Source organism: Uloborus diversus, chromosome 4 (assembly GCF_026930045.1).
Source record: "Uloborus diversus isolate 005 chromosome 4, Udiv.v.3.1, whole genome shotgun sequence".
Classification (NCBI taxonomy): domain Eukaryota; kingdom Metazoa; phylum Arthropoda; class Arachnida; order Araneae; family Uloboridae; genus Uloborus; species Uloborus diversus.
In genome coordinates this window covers 2504649-2518898 of record NC_072734.1, presented here as the reverse complement: position 1 = coordinate 2518898, position 14250 = coordinate 2504649, and the positions used below count along the sequence as shown (strand labels likewise).

Below are 14250 nucleotides of genomic sequence, written 5' to 3'. Positions count from 1 at the left end.
GAACGATACTTGAATATTCGCTTGAAAGATACGACGAAAAGTTTTGCGTGAGACAGAGCTGTGAGTGGCACACAAAATCATCCCCACGCCCCAAATAAGCGCGAATGAGCAAGTCGCGCATCAAAACACAGCCACACAGCCTTCATCATTACCAACTTCCTGGCCCGGAACCACACCCCAGTGTTCCTTAACCCACTTACAGTCTCGACTTAGCTCCATGTGACTTCTTTTTGTTTCCGCGCCTCAAGAGAGAGAGATGAAAGGAAAACATTGGGAAATCGTGGAAAACATCCAACACCATGTTACAACGTTCCTGAGAGGCATTCCCGTCGAGGAGTTTCAGGGTGGCTTTCAGGCGATATATTGATGCAGGAGGAATGTATTTTGAAGAATATTGAACATTCGTACAAATTACGATCAATAAATATATTTTGCCAGTAAATGCTCATTACTTTCATAATGGACCCTGTATGTAGAATCATATTCCGTATCGAGCCATGTGAACGTAATTCTAAAAGAAAATAATAATAAATATTTGCAATTATTTATCAGTGCTAAAAGAGCGAAAGTCGTCCCATCCTTTGTATGCACCAGGCAAACTGTTTTCCCACTCCCCTGTAAATAGCGATTATAAGACTTACGCCAGTCTGGCTCTGAAGTACAGAATTTTAAACCCCACTAAAAGGAGAGCCCTGAACGTTAATTTTTGTTGAGAGGAAAAAATCATAATTTACCAAGTGGAAAGCAAAAATTTCCTAAGTGTTGGAACTGAAAATAGAGAATTTGAATTTTAGAATATTCTCAATGTTTTGTGTTCATGCTTAATTACTAATGTTGTTTATTTAATGTTTATGCAAATTAACCTTGTTCTATTTTTCTAATGCCTTTACTTTTGGTGTGGCAACAGTGTTGTCTAATATATAAAACTGCCAGTGTTGTGGTAGTCAGGACTTGTTTTTTCATTTTTCTTCACGCGTGTGTAAACTAACCAAGCTTTTAATTTGTTTTTAATAAATAGTTTTGTTAAAGTCGAGTGCTGTCTCTCTACTTTAAATTCAGTAAAATAATGATGAAGTAAGAATCTAAGACATTGAATCAAATGTCCCGTACATGCAATAAGTTAAATATGTTTAGATTTAACACTAAGCGATTAAATAAGAGCATGCAGATATCTTTACGACTAGATTTAACGAGATGAGACTTCGGCAATAAAAAAAAAGTTGCAACATTGCGATACTGTCTCTAAATTTGCCTAATCGTAAGAAAAAATTTGCCGCTTAAGGAAGCCTTTTCGAGATGTCATACTGACATCCCGTAACCTCCAGATGGACTGCTCTGGCCACCCAATGGGTTTTAATCTTTACTCCACGCTAAATAATACATTTTTCCTAACTTTATAAGACTGTCACACAATAAATACAAAATAATGCGCAAATTAGAGCTCGGTTGAAAAGAAGAATAAAGTACAGCACACTGTAAAAAAAAAAAAAAAAAACTCTCGGAAACTAGGATTCTTACGAAGATGTATTGGTTGCTAGAAAATTTTAAAGAATTCCAGTTTCCTACAGATTTTCTAGTACTGAAAGGGTTTTTTTTTTTTTTTTTTTTTTTTTTTTTTTTTTTTTTTTTTTTAAATTTAACAGAGTAGCAATGTCAATATTAGTGTTATTATCAGCATGTAGCAGGGCTGTCATTGAGAGTTTTTCAAAGCCCAAATTTGAGCTCATACAATTCCCAAGATCGAGGACGAAAACCCAAGACCATAAAAATAAGAGTTTCAATTCCATTTTTAGCCTGCTTTCCCAGTAAAAGTCAGAAAAAGAAGAAAAAAGCATGAAAGAAGGCTTAATGCATCTTAAAAATATCGCAAAAAAGTCAAAAATAAATAAAATAATTAAATAAATATCGAAAAATTGAAAAATTGGAAAGTAATGTATTGAGATGGGGGAAAATGTCTGTCGGTCGGTCTGTCTGCCTCCCCCCCCCCTAATACTTTTGAGTGAATAGTCCGATTCGAACAATTTTTTTTTGTTCGAAAGATCTCGGCGAGGACACCTTATTCCCATATTTCACTTTTTGATTTGAACTATTTTTTGTTCAATTTTGAACAGTTCAAAAAAACTTAACATTAGCACTTACGGGGAAATTCAAGGCAATTCCGAACTGTGAGGCGAATTTGCTTCAAACAAACTTTGTAGGAAAAAACTTTTGATGAAAAACTTGTATATAAAATATCTTTTTGATTTGAACAATTTTCTATTCAATTTTGAACACTTCATATCCCTTAACATTAGTGCCTACAGGGAAACTGAAAGTCAGTGTAGATTCCGTACTTGAAGGCGGATTTTTTTCAAACAAATTTTGCTGGAAATAGCTCTTGACGCCAAACTCCAGACTCCGACTCTGAGAATTTAGGGGCACCTGACTCTGAATCCGACTCCTGTGCCCAATGATTAATCGGACTCAGACTCTGACGTAGTAGCTTTGGCAAAAATTTATACACGGAGGACAAATTACTGACTCCGAATTCATGGATAGTCGACTCCGAATTCTTTATCCCAAAATGAGATTGACTTCCACTCCGACTCCACAGCTATGGTTTTAACTGTGAAATAATTAGTGCTGATATGACTTGTTTTTATTTTCACGTTAAAGTTTTAATTTAGGTATTCAGTTTTCGGCGGATAAACTCGAAGTCATTCATGTTTCTACATAAAGATATGCGCAGATTTTTTTTTTTTTTACAATGAAAATTATTTCATTAAGTTGACATTTTATTGTTTTTATTTCTTTTGGTAAGGGCATTAATTCATTAAAAAAAATATTTTTGGCAGCAGGGGAGAAGGAAACGATTTTTTTTCTGATATGATGTATTTATTTTAATGAGCATATTAATTTCAATTATTGTTCTTTCGTTTTGAAAGCTGTTAAAAAAAAATTTTAATGGAAAAAAGTGTATTAGCTGCTTTGTTTAAAAGGTGCTGCTTTTTTTTACGCATCTAATTTTTTAGATGAGTGAAAAATATTTTATTCCTAGAAATCAGCTTAAAATATTTAAGAAATATGTTTGAAACAATTTGCGATTTTAGCTATTTTTGAGAGTATTGATCAGGTACTATAAAGTAGTATGGGTATACGGGAAAAGAGGCTCGTTTAGCTTTAGACGGAACTTCTTGTATGTTATTGCTACTATCATAGTTTATTAATCCCAAAAATGTTAGACTGAAAAATTGTGTTAATAAATACTAAAGTTAAATTATAAGTAATCATTTCTTTGGAATGATTTCTTTAAAAAAAAAAAAGGGTGTAAAAAATCGTCTATGGTAAAAAAAAAAAAAAATGTTATTGCCTTGATTCGATATATCTACACAGATAGTACAAGATAGGCAGGAAAGTAGTAGGGGAATGTGGGGCATAGTGAAATGGCTGAGATGATTGAGCTTTTTCAAACTGAACAAATTGGAAATTTGTTTTGAAAAATACAGTACAAAAGGAAAGTATATTGTATTTTGTAATAAAACTTCCATTGAAACATTATTTTTAATTTTTGGTAGTAATTTTGAGCCTTCAAAAAATAGTGGGAAAATTTCGCTTATTTTTTATGGGGCAAAGTGAAAAATAAAATATTTTTTTAAAGAAATATTTTCTATTTGATTGTAAAAAGTATGTTTAATGAAATGAATCTGGAAATAAAATTTAGAATGAATAAATGAAATGAAAATGGAGCAATAAACGAATAATTAAATTAATTAATTAATTAAAAAATGAAAAAAAATAAACGAATGAGTAAAAGACTGAATGAATAAGAAAATTAGAGAATGAATGAATAAATAAGTGAATTACTAAAGGAAGGAACGTAAATGAATTAATAAATAAATGAGCAGGTAAGTGTTTTAGTAAATGATTGAGTGAGTAAAGAAAATAAGCTATTTCACTTCGCCCCATCTAAACTACATTGTTAGTCATAGTGCTGCCTCTATGACTAACAATGACCTCATCATTGTCATCCCATAGAAACTACATTGTTAAAATATTATCAGATAGGTGGCGCTAAATGCAGGGTAAATATTTCACTTTCTCACTTTCCCCACATTCCCCTACTATATAAAGATAGAAATAACATCCGGAGCTGAAACGAAAAAGTTTTTTTTTTTTTTAAATAACTACGCAAAGTAAATAATAATACTAATAATAATTACTAATTAATAATTAATACCTTATAATTAATAAATAATAATAATAATAACAATAATAATAATAATAATGTGCGATCAATATTGCGTAGCATAAAAGCCAAACATAATTTTGTAAAAACAAAATGTTTTATCGGTAAAATCTCTTTATAAAGATAAATTTTTCATGAACAAACCCAAAACGCAAATTCTGAACAAAATCCCAAGAATCCAAAATTTTTTTTGGACAGCCAAGATCTTGGAAAGGGGGATAGGGGAAACCAAGGCCTGGAAGCCCAAATAGCTATCATTCTTATCAATGTCGTACATCAGATGCATCTTAGAAAGAGCTATAGACCGCGATAAAGGTCAAATTGTCTGACTGATACTGAAATAACAAGACGTAAAGTACTGATTTATAGGTTTCATCCATGGAGTTTTTACAAGAATTGAAACAGAAGATGATTTCAAGCTGAGAGGGATATAACTAGTTGTTAATGATTTAATAAACAGAATGTATTAATATGATATTTCATCGACTCAGATTTCACAATTGTCTATTTTAGAGAAACAAATAGATGAAATTCGGATACAGTTCGGTAAAAAAAAAAAAAAAAATTAGCGTGTGCCCATTCCACCAAAATGATTAAAAGTTTTGAAAGTTATTCGGTGCATCTACCAAAATATCGGCTAGGCGATCAAATGCCGTACATACAGTTTCCTCATTAAAAGCATTTTTTAATATATTGTGTAAAACAAATTTTCCTAAGTTGGAGTGTTTTATATTGTTTTGTCTAACTAAACCTGGTACCTTTTTAATTAGTTGTGCTCAACCTTGTTTTATCCGAGGGCCATACCTCATACAATAATAAATATCGCGAGCCAGAATAAATATAAAATCAAATATATTTTTTAAAACACTCTTAATAACACGGGAAATTAAGGAAAAAGATATAATTGCAACCCGACAGCTATTGTTATCATTCAAGCTCATTTTATTGATACGAAATTCCCGCCTGTATTTTAGAAGCCGATTTCTAGCCGACTACAGTCGACTCCCGCTACAACGCGATCCGACTTACGCGAAATGGCTATAACGCGATTTTTTCACCAGTAAAGAATTTTAGACCTATCGCGAGTTCCTCGCCCTCAACACGAAATTTTTCGGAATAGAATAGTGGTGCGTAAGTATCGGCTTTGTTATTGGTTACTAAATACTTTTTTTTCGTGAATGGATCTTCATCCCTTTAGCATCGCTTACACAAATAACTACTTCACATTTTCCATTTTATTTTTTTCATTCTAAATGCGAAAGTTGATGAAATATAATGACACCTAAGAGCGCTGTCTCATCTAAAGTTTGTGAATATCGAAAGAAAAAGAGAAAGTTTCTGACAATGAAAGAAAGCTTCTCGAAAATCTGAAACTCAACTAAAAAGTGCGTCAAAGATAGCATGACAACTAGGTATGAGTGAATCTTCCATACGTACAATTAAAGTCAAGAAAAAGAAATCCGTCAAAGTTCACCGATTTGTACCTAAGCAAAATACAAAAATTATGAAAATGGAAGTTGCTCTTGTATTGTGAATGAAAGAAACCAGGAAGTATTTCAAAATTTAAGATCACGCAGCATAAATCATTATCATCCTCACTTTTTTAAGTTACAAATATCATTACTGGATCTACTGTACAGTACAACTATAGTGCATTTGTTTTTGTTACTATATACCGTACTGGTTTATTTTATGGTTTTATTTCTCATTGATCTTTGCTTTTGTGCATCGTAGCAATATTTTATGTTGAATAAAACGGTTTTTTTTTTTTAATTTAAAATACAAATAAAAATTCAGGTTTTTTTTTTGTAAGAAACAGTACTGTATAGCTATGAAATGGTTTTTAACAGTTTGAGGTGGTGTTTACAAGTATCTAAAATAATGGGGTATGTTTATAAAAGTTTTTACACAAACCCTTTTTCACAACGCGAAATTCCGACTTACGCGAGGGGTCTTGGAACGCATCCCTGGCGTAAGTCGGGACTCGACTGTATTTACAACAATTATTCAAATATCGAATGAGGATAAATGTCTGATTTGGAAAGTTCCGGAATATATCCTTTGATTCGTAACATTGAGCAAAACAACGGGTTACATGGATCATCTTAGCGGGCCATAGATTGCGTACCACTGTCACTACAGCAAATATAGCAAAATAGTAAAGCAAAAACTAAATAAATAAAACATGACGTATTCAAAAAAATATATAATAAAAAAACCCTCAAATGAATCCAGACAGAAATGCATTTTGTCATCCAAAGCAGGATTTTCTTTTTTTTTTTTAAAGATGGGAACGTTCCTTCATTGCCACTAAATATAAGTATTTGAACAAAACTCGGGACTCTGAAAACCCAGAGTTTTGAACATTATGTTGAAGTAAAGAACATAACAGCAGTCAGAATGGAATGCTCTGAGTATAATATAAAAGACACGAGTCCACTAATTTGACAAATGGAACAATACACGCTCCCCGAAGAGTTCGGAGAACAAAGTTGAGGCATTTTTATTTTTAAATTCTATTTCTTTTGCTTGTCAGAATTTCAAAAGAAAGCATTATTTTCTGAGAGAAATGTCAGTAAACATTAAGGAGTAAACCTTTCGTTCATAAGAAATAAATTTGAACGCTGGCTGAATGTTTCTAAAATAACCTTTTAAGCAAAAGTGGCAGTTTTTTTAAAAAGACTAATTTGTTCGTTTTCGTGCAGCGTGGTTGAAAACGATAAACTGTTTCACGATAAAATGATATTTTAGTGATATACAACCCAAGATTATAAGATAGAATGTCATTCGAGGACTAATTGATACATTTGCTGAGTATGCTATTGGATACCAGTATTAGCAGTTTAATAGCTCTCCTTAGCAGGACGTCCTAATGAGCAGAAGCATAATCTTAACCAATAATTCGGTTTTGAATATGATCAGCAGGTTGGGTTTCAGTAAAAAAGACATGACAAAGAAAAATGGACGATATATTTTATGGAAGTATAAACTGCAAATCATCACGTTTCCCCAGAAAATCCACTTATGTAATAAAACTCAAAAATTCCTTTCAAGCCAAGAAACTCACTATGATGTTAACAGATGTGAAGAAAGAGAAAAGAACAAATACACCCCCCACCCCCCAAAAAAAAAGAAAAAAAATCTTTTAGTTACGATCAGCTGATCGTTAGAACTAGAGGTGCGACATCGATGGGAAAACATTGATGTTTCAAAACATCGATGTTAGAAATGAAAACATCGATGGTATTAATACATCGACCAAAAAACATAGATGTTTTAAAACATCGATCTTTTTATCAATGTATAACATACATTTTTGAACATACTACACGAATTTAAGCAATACGAAAGAATACGTACCCGACGAATATATTGAAAATACTGAACCTCAAATCATTATTATAATTTAATAAGAATAATTTCACAACATCTTGGTATTATAGTAGTACAAAATTTATGATATAAAACAAACACCGATTAATACAAACTAGTTATAGTAATAAGGAAATATTTTCAAACTTAATGAAACTAAAAGTAAATGTACATCAAAAAAGAATCTAAGAAAAAATGTATCATAGCACTTACCGTCAGTTGAATGACGAGAAAAAGTTGTGCTAATTAGCTTAAAAATACAAAATTAGTTCTAGCAATTATTTTTAAGAGCGAGAAATATGTGTTGTACTGTTAGTTAATAATTAAACACAAATTGTAAGTAATAGGGACGACTTGTTGGGGGAAGTCGATTAGTAACCCCGACTATTAGTGTTGACAGTTTGGAGAAAAAGAAGTTTGTTTACTTTGTCCCACCAGAAGCACATTTCTCTTTTCTCTGACTATCCCACCAGTCAGAGAAACATCTCTTTCCGATGGAACAGAAGTTGCCATCACTCTCAAATACTTTAAAGCAACTTTTAATAGCTCTAAATTTTTAAAGTTATAATTTTCATCGTAGTAACGTATAGAATTTTCCTTTAGTTTAAGAACTGGAGCCTTGAAATAGACTGCAAGTTCTGGCACTATACTAGTGTCAGGCTCTTCCAATAGCTTTGATCTCTTCCTCACTCTCTAGTTAATCTACTATCCTTGAAGTGATCTTCCCAAAAATCATCTTCTACACAGAAAAATTGATCTTATAAAATGGGTGCAGAAAAATGATTTTTTTTTTGGCAACTCCTTTTATTTTCCCACCAGCACCCTCCGCACCATCACCGTCGACCGGCTCCTCACGATGCTGCTCCTATAGCGAAAGCCGTCTCCAGGTTGCATCCATGTCCTACACACACGCGCATACATACACAACTACACACACACATACGCACACACACATACACACACACAAACACATACACACACGCATACATACAGACACCTACACACACACAAAAACATACACACACGCATACATACAGACACCTACACACACATACACACAACTAACCACACATTCGTGCCTGCACACAGATACAAACACATATGCCTACACACACATACACATACCCCCACACACACACATTCATACACACAACTACCCACACATTAATGCCTGCACACAGACGCAAACACACATGCCTACACACACATACACATACCCCTTACACACAAACACACATACCCCCCACACACAAACACACACGCCTACATACACACACTCGTGATTGCGAAAAACATAATTTGAATTCAAGAGGTCAAAATTCAAATTAATTTTTCCTTTCTTTTTTTTTTTTTTTTTTTTTTGAGAAAAAGTGCGTTTTAAAGCAAACACGTCGAAATATGGAAACCAATTACAATGATGATTGTTACCAGATAGCAACAGTAAGAAAAACAACGCATAAAGCAAACTTTACGGATGACTTGACGGCAAACTGGACTGAAAACGGTGTGAGCTCCAAAAGCTCACACTTTTCTATATTGAAAAGGAGTTAATGAAAACTTCGCGTGTTTTATTACTATCGAAACACGTGTGTTCAATAAGTTTCGGATGCAATTCAAGCAGAGACGCTCCGAACTTAAATTTTTGGGATAGGGGAAGTTGTCAATTTACCGAACAGAACTCCGAATTTTGCCAAATGGCACACATGCGTACAATCTAATAAAAAAGGGACATTCGGGCATTTGAAATTGCGATTTCGTCTCCAAATTTGCCGAATCGTGAGATAAAATTTGCAGAATAAGGAGATTTTTGGGAGGTCATAATGACCTACCATTGGGGAGCTCCTGAATTTATGCTTTATCAACTTTGTGTTTCCTAATGTTACTTTGTTGCACTAACGTATTTATTTGTTCATTCCCTAAATACGAATATTACCGAAATAGCTGATTAAATAGGTCGGCTCGTATTTATAGAAGCCTTAATTCAGTCAATCTCGTAGCGAGAACAGGGGTTACGGATGTGCATTACTGTGGCTTTGATTACTTTAGCACATTCTAATCGCGCAGACACAATTACCTTCGCCACTATCACTACCGTTAAGAGATGAGAAAATTCTGCAGGGTTTTTTCTGAGGCCTTTTGAGACCATTTTTCCATCAAAAAAAAAATCATTTGCATCTTCAGAAGCAATCAAGTAACTACAGACCGACATCCATCCAGCAGCATATTTTCAAAAATTATGCGAAACACACCATGCTTATCCGATGTTAACTTTTCGAAAATCTGAAAATCCTGATTAACCTTTATTGCCGTACCGATAGCTTCTAACGGAACAGGTCCAATTTGGGGAAAATACCAGTAGAATGTAACCGTCTCAATCAACAAAAAGATCTCGCGAGACGATCAGCTCCCGCCCACCCCCCTTTTCCGCCGGAGTGCATTTACGAAAATTGCTTAATTCCATTGATTGACTAAACCAATTTACCACTCCGGGACATAAAATTATGAAGAATGGCTCCACTAAATTAATAACTGCCTTCGGGGGAAAGCAATGAGATAGAAAGGAGGCATAATATATATCTCCGATGGATAGGAGCGCGTATATATATTTATGCCGATGCTTTCCGAATGGGGATATATCTATATCTATAGATTGGTAACGTTTTCCCAGTTGAGGACTAATTGGGGGAACCATCTTTTTTAATCTTCGGTAATTATTATGAGATGGAAGGAATGGTTTCTGCCCCAGAGCGGAAGGTTTCTGTTTTTGGGGAAGGATGTGAGAAATTGAATAGAGGGGTCGATGTAACTATTGAAGAAATTCACTTTTAGGTCATTTTTGCTTCACCTCATCCAAACGATTTCGTTACGTGAAGGGATTTTTATGAAACTCTCTTAAAACAGGCAACGTATCATACGCAACGTGCAACGTTTGCTGAATTTCTAATTCTCCGAAAAGGAAAAAAAAATACATACATTAAACCTCCGATATTCAGCGGAATGGGGTTGTTTCCTTCAGTCAAAAATAGTACTTTTAGTCACTGAAATTGATAGAATAAGCAAAAAAAAAAAAATAATAATAATAATAATAATAACATGGACCCAGAAAATTCTTTCATTTTTCCAACAGTTATTTTTTAATTAATTTTTTAAAATGTCCGATTCTTCAAACAAGGCGTGGTCTAGATGACGTCACAAATGATGCTTTTTGGCGCATCTTTGTACCGCGTTTCCACGCTATGATAATCAAGAAGCGAATTAAAATTGCGCTCTACGCTTGCTATCAACCCTATCGTTGCCAATACACGTGAGTAAAGATGCGAATTAAATATTTTGCTCAGTGAATGGCAACACAGAATGGCACTTCTTCATTTGTAATGTCATCGGCAAGAAATGTAAACAATGAAAGATCACCGATTTAAGTAATTTTTTAAAATATTAAACTTAAACAAATTATTTAAAAAATGGTTAGATCCTATGTTTTTATGCATGTTCTTTCAGAAAAAAATACTTTTAAAATGTCGGAAACGACCCCATTGGGTGGCACAAGTGCCGCAGATAATAAAAGTCGCAGATATACCGCAAAAAGACTAAAGTAGGGGACAAATTAGGTAAAAATTGCCCTTCCAAAAAAACTTAGCTGTATTGATGCATTATACTTTATTCAAACACTGAAAATATATATAGTACTGTAAAAATATTTTGTATTTTTGTACAACAAAACTTATCATCAATATAGAACAAGTGTACGTATGTACGCTGAAGAAAGCGCAAAGAAATAAAAAAATAAATAAAACAAAAATCACTGAGTTTGAATTTGCAATTTCTCGTCAAAAGACAGCCATTGGTATTTGCCTTTTGCTACGAAAATAAGTGTTCCTAACTGTTGATTGATTCGCGTATAATTGGGAGTTAATTGTACAGCCATTCAGGGTAGCTTTGATATTCAATTTCTTTTTTTTCTTTTTAGCTGCCAACTTCATATTTTGATTTTGACAGTGTTACTGCATCCATTGAAGAACAATTGGAAACTCATAATTTTCGTATAAGGATTTTAACAGATTCTAAAACCAATTTAATCAGTCGATGTGTATTAGAATCTAGTTAATCGCAAAAAATAAGTAATTTTTAGGTGGAAACATCCACAGGTTTGTTGTTTCTTCATACAACGGATTGTAGAATTCGATATATATATCTATATGTATATAATTGTATATATGTATATATATATATATATATATATATATATATATATATATATATATATATATATATATGTGTGTGTGTGTATATATAATGAAAGTGAAAAATATTGAAAAGACCACACCAAAAGCCCATAGATGCGCAACGCAGCAAAACTAAAAAGCCAAGTAAATATAAAATAAGCAAACCAAATACCAAATATTAAACAAATTATATAAAAATAATGATGATAAAAAGGAAAATTGCATAAAGCTATTAAATAGGAAAAGATAAAGTATGAATCCAGAGCTCATCAGCCGTGGAGGATTCATTAAATATGATCAAAAGACCAGACTTTTTTAACTATGAACTAAAAGAGAATGTTTAAACTCCAGTACATGCAATATAGAGTAACATTGGGCAAAAGCACCACATGCTAAACTATAAACAATAAACAAGAGCTAAAACCTGAAACCTAATTTGTTTAATATTTGGTATTTGGTTTGCTTATTTTATATTCCATCACATTATTTTCCATTCAGTTATATTCTATTGAAATCACCGCATAACGACATATTATAATTCCAAACCTTTAGAGGGTGTAGGTATTAACTATTCACTTCACTTCACTCTCCGGGGGTCCACTGTACCTATCACTAAGTGATTTAACCAGTTTTGGAAGCTATTAGATTTTGCTACAACAAGACGTTCATCTCTTGTCATGTTGTAGCAAAATATTTCTCACCGTAAGATCATGGCTTGATTTGTATATGAGATCTAACTGGAGTTGATTTCCTGTTTTATGTCCATCTGCGCAATATTTGACAGAATTTAAGGTATTTACGCATGAAAGTTATTTCTCTAAAAATTATAAGACACTCGGAACAATTTCTGTTAAAAATTAAGCATCGCATAAGATGGAGTTTACGTTTACCAAACTGTTTACAGCTTATTTCTAAGCTCCTTTGCATTAATACAAAAATAAACCTATACAAAACTCTCATAAGACCGATCATTTTATACGGTAGTGAGACATGGGCAATCAATAAAACAGAGGAAAACATACTTCTCATTTTTGAAAGAAAGATCCTTCGGTCAATTTTTGGAGCAGTAAAGGAAAATGATGCTTGGAGAAGTTTATATAACTTTGAAGTATTCCATAAATACAGACAACCCAACATCTTATGAGTAATTAAAGCCAACAGAATCAGATGGCTGGGCCACGTATTTAGGCGTGCAAATCTGGACTCGGTTAAAAAGCTTTTCGAAGATTGAGGGTACAAGGAGGAGGGGAAGACCAGCAACAAGGTGGCTGGATAGTGTTGAGAAGGACCTAGAAATTTTGGGACTGAACAGGTGGAGAAACCTGGCAATGTGTCGTACCGCCTGGAGGAAGCCGACGGAGAAAGCTTTGGCCTGCACCAGGCTGTTGTGCTGATGAAGAAGAAGAAACTGTTTACAGATTAATTAAATCGAAGTCAGCTTTTGAGTTGATTTTTTGAGGAGTTTTCCAAAGCTTTTTACACTACTTTCGCAAAACATTCAGAAAAATTTCATCGTTTTATCGAACTTAAGTTTTGTACATAACGTTACATTTGAAAATAATAAGGTAGCAAAGCACAGTTTTCCATGGAGACGCTGCACAATGCAAAGGTGAAGTTTAAGTCCACCTCATGATTGTTGGAATCCTTATTTAGATAAATCTAGTCCAAAACTGATTGGAAACAAGAGAAATCAGTGTTGTTCAAGGCATGCATTGTCGAAACAACTTTTTTTCATGAAGTACTGTAGTTTGTTTACATTCACAATAAACACACCGTCTATTTTATTTCAATATCGTCCTTTGTTTCCGAGATATTTTATTTTTAAACCATTGAGTACTTTGCTGGACAACCTGTATATTAAACAATTGATTTTTGCAGTTCGCAAAGGATCACCAATAGTGAGGTGGATTATATCACTCGACTTTCTCTGCAAATGCTTCAAATATATGCTTTAAAATAAGAAAGAGACTGATTCGAGCAAAATGAGAAATTTTACTGTTCACTTTCTCACGTCTTTCTTTGAAAAAATTTTTATTCATCTTGATTTTTTTTGTGTGTGTGTGTGTGTTTGGTAAAGTTAGAAAATCTTAAGTAATGATAATTTGGGATCTAAATGGGAAAAAGCAGCAACATATAACAAAATAAAAAAATATCTTACGGTAAATACAAGTTAAAAATACAAGTTAGAAAAAAGACTGATTCATTTTCAATGGAAATGAATATGCAAATTTATATAATTTTAAACACGCCTTAAAATGAAACGCTTATTTAAAGGCGCGTATTATATTAAAAAGCAACGAAATAACTATTTCCTAGCAAAATTTGTACTTTAATACTTTCTTCGTTTACCAAATTTGGGGAAATCTTGTTTTTAAAGAAAGACTCAGATTCATAGTGTGGAAAAACGAATAAAATTAGCATATTTCGAAC

General features: G+C 33.1%; 1 protein-coding gene across 1 annotated transcript in view; it reads right to left on the bottom strand.

The window, feature by feature from the left end:
* The window catches only part of LOC129221584 (LIM domain only protein 3-like), a 156187-nt gene that overhangs the window by 9476 nt on the left and 132461 nt on the right, over positions 1–14250 (bottom strand). The window lies entirely within an intron of this gene.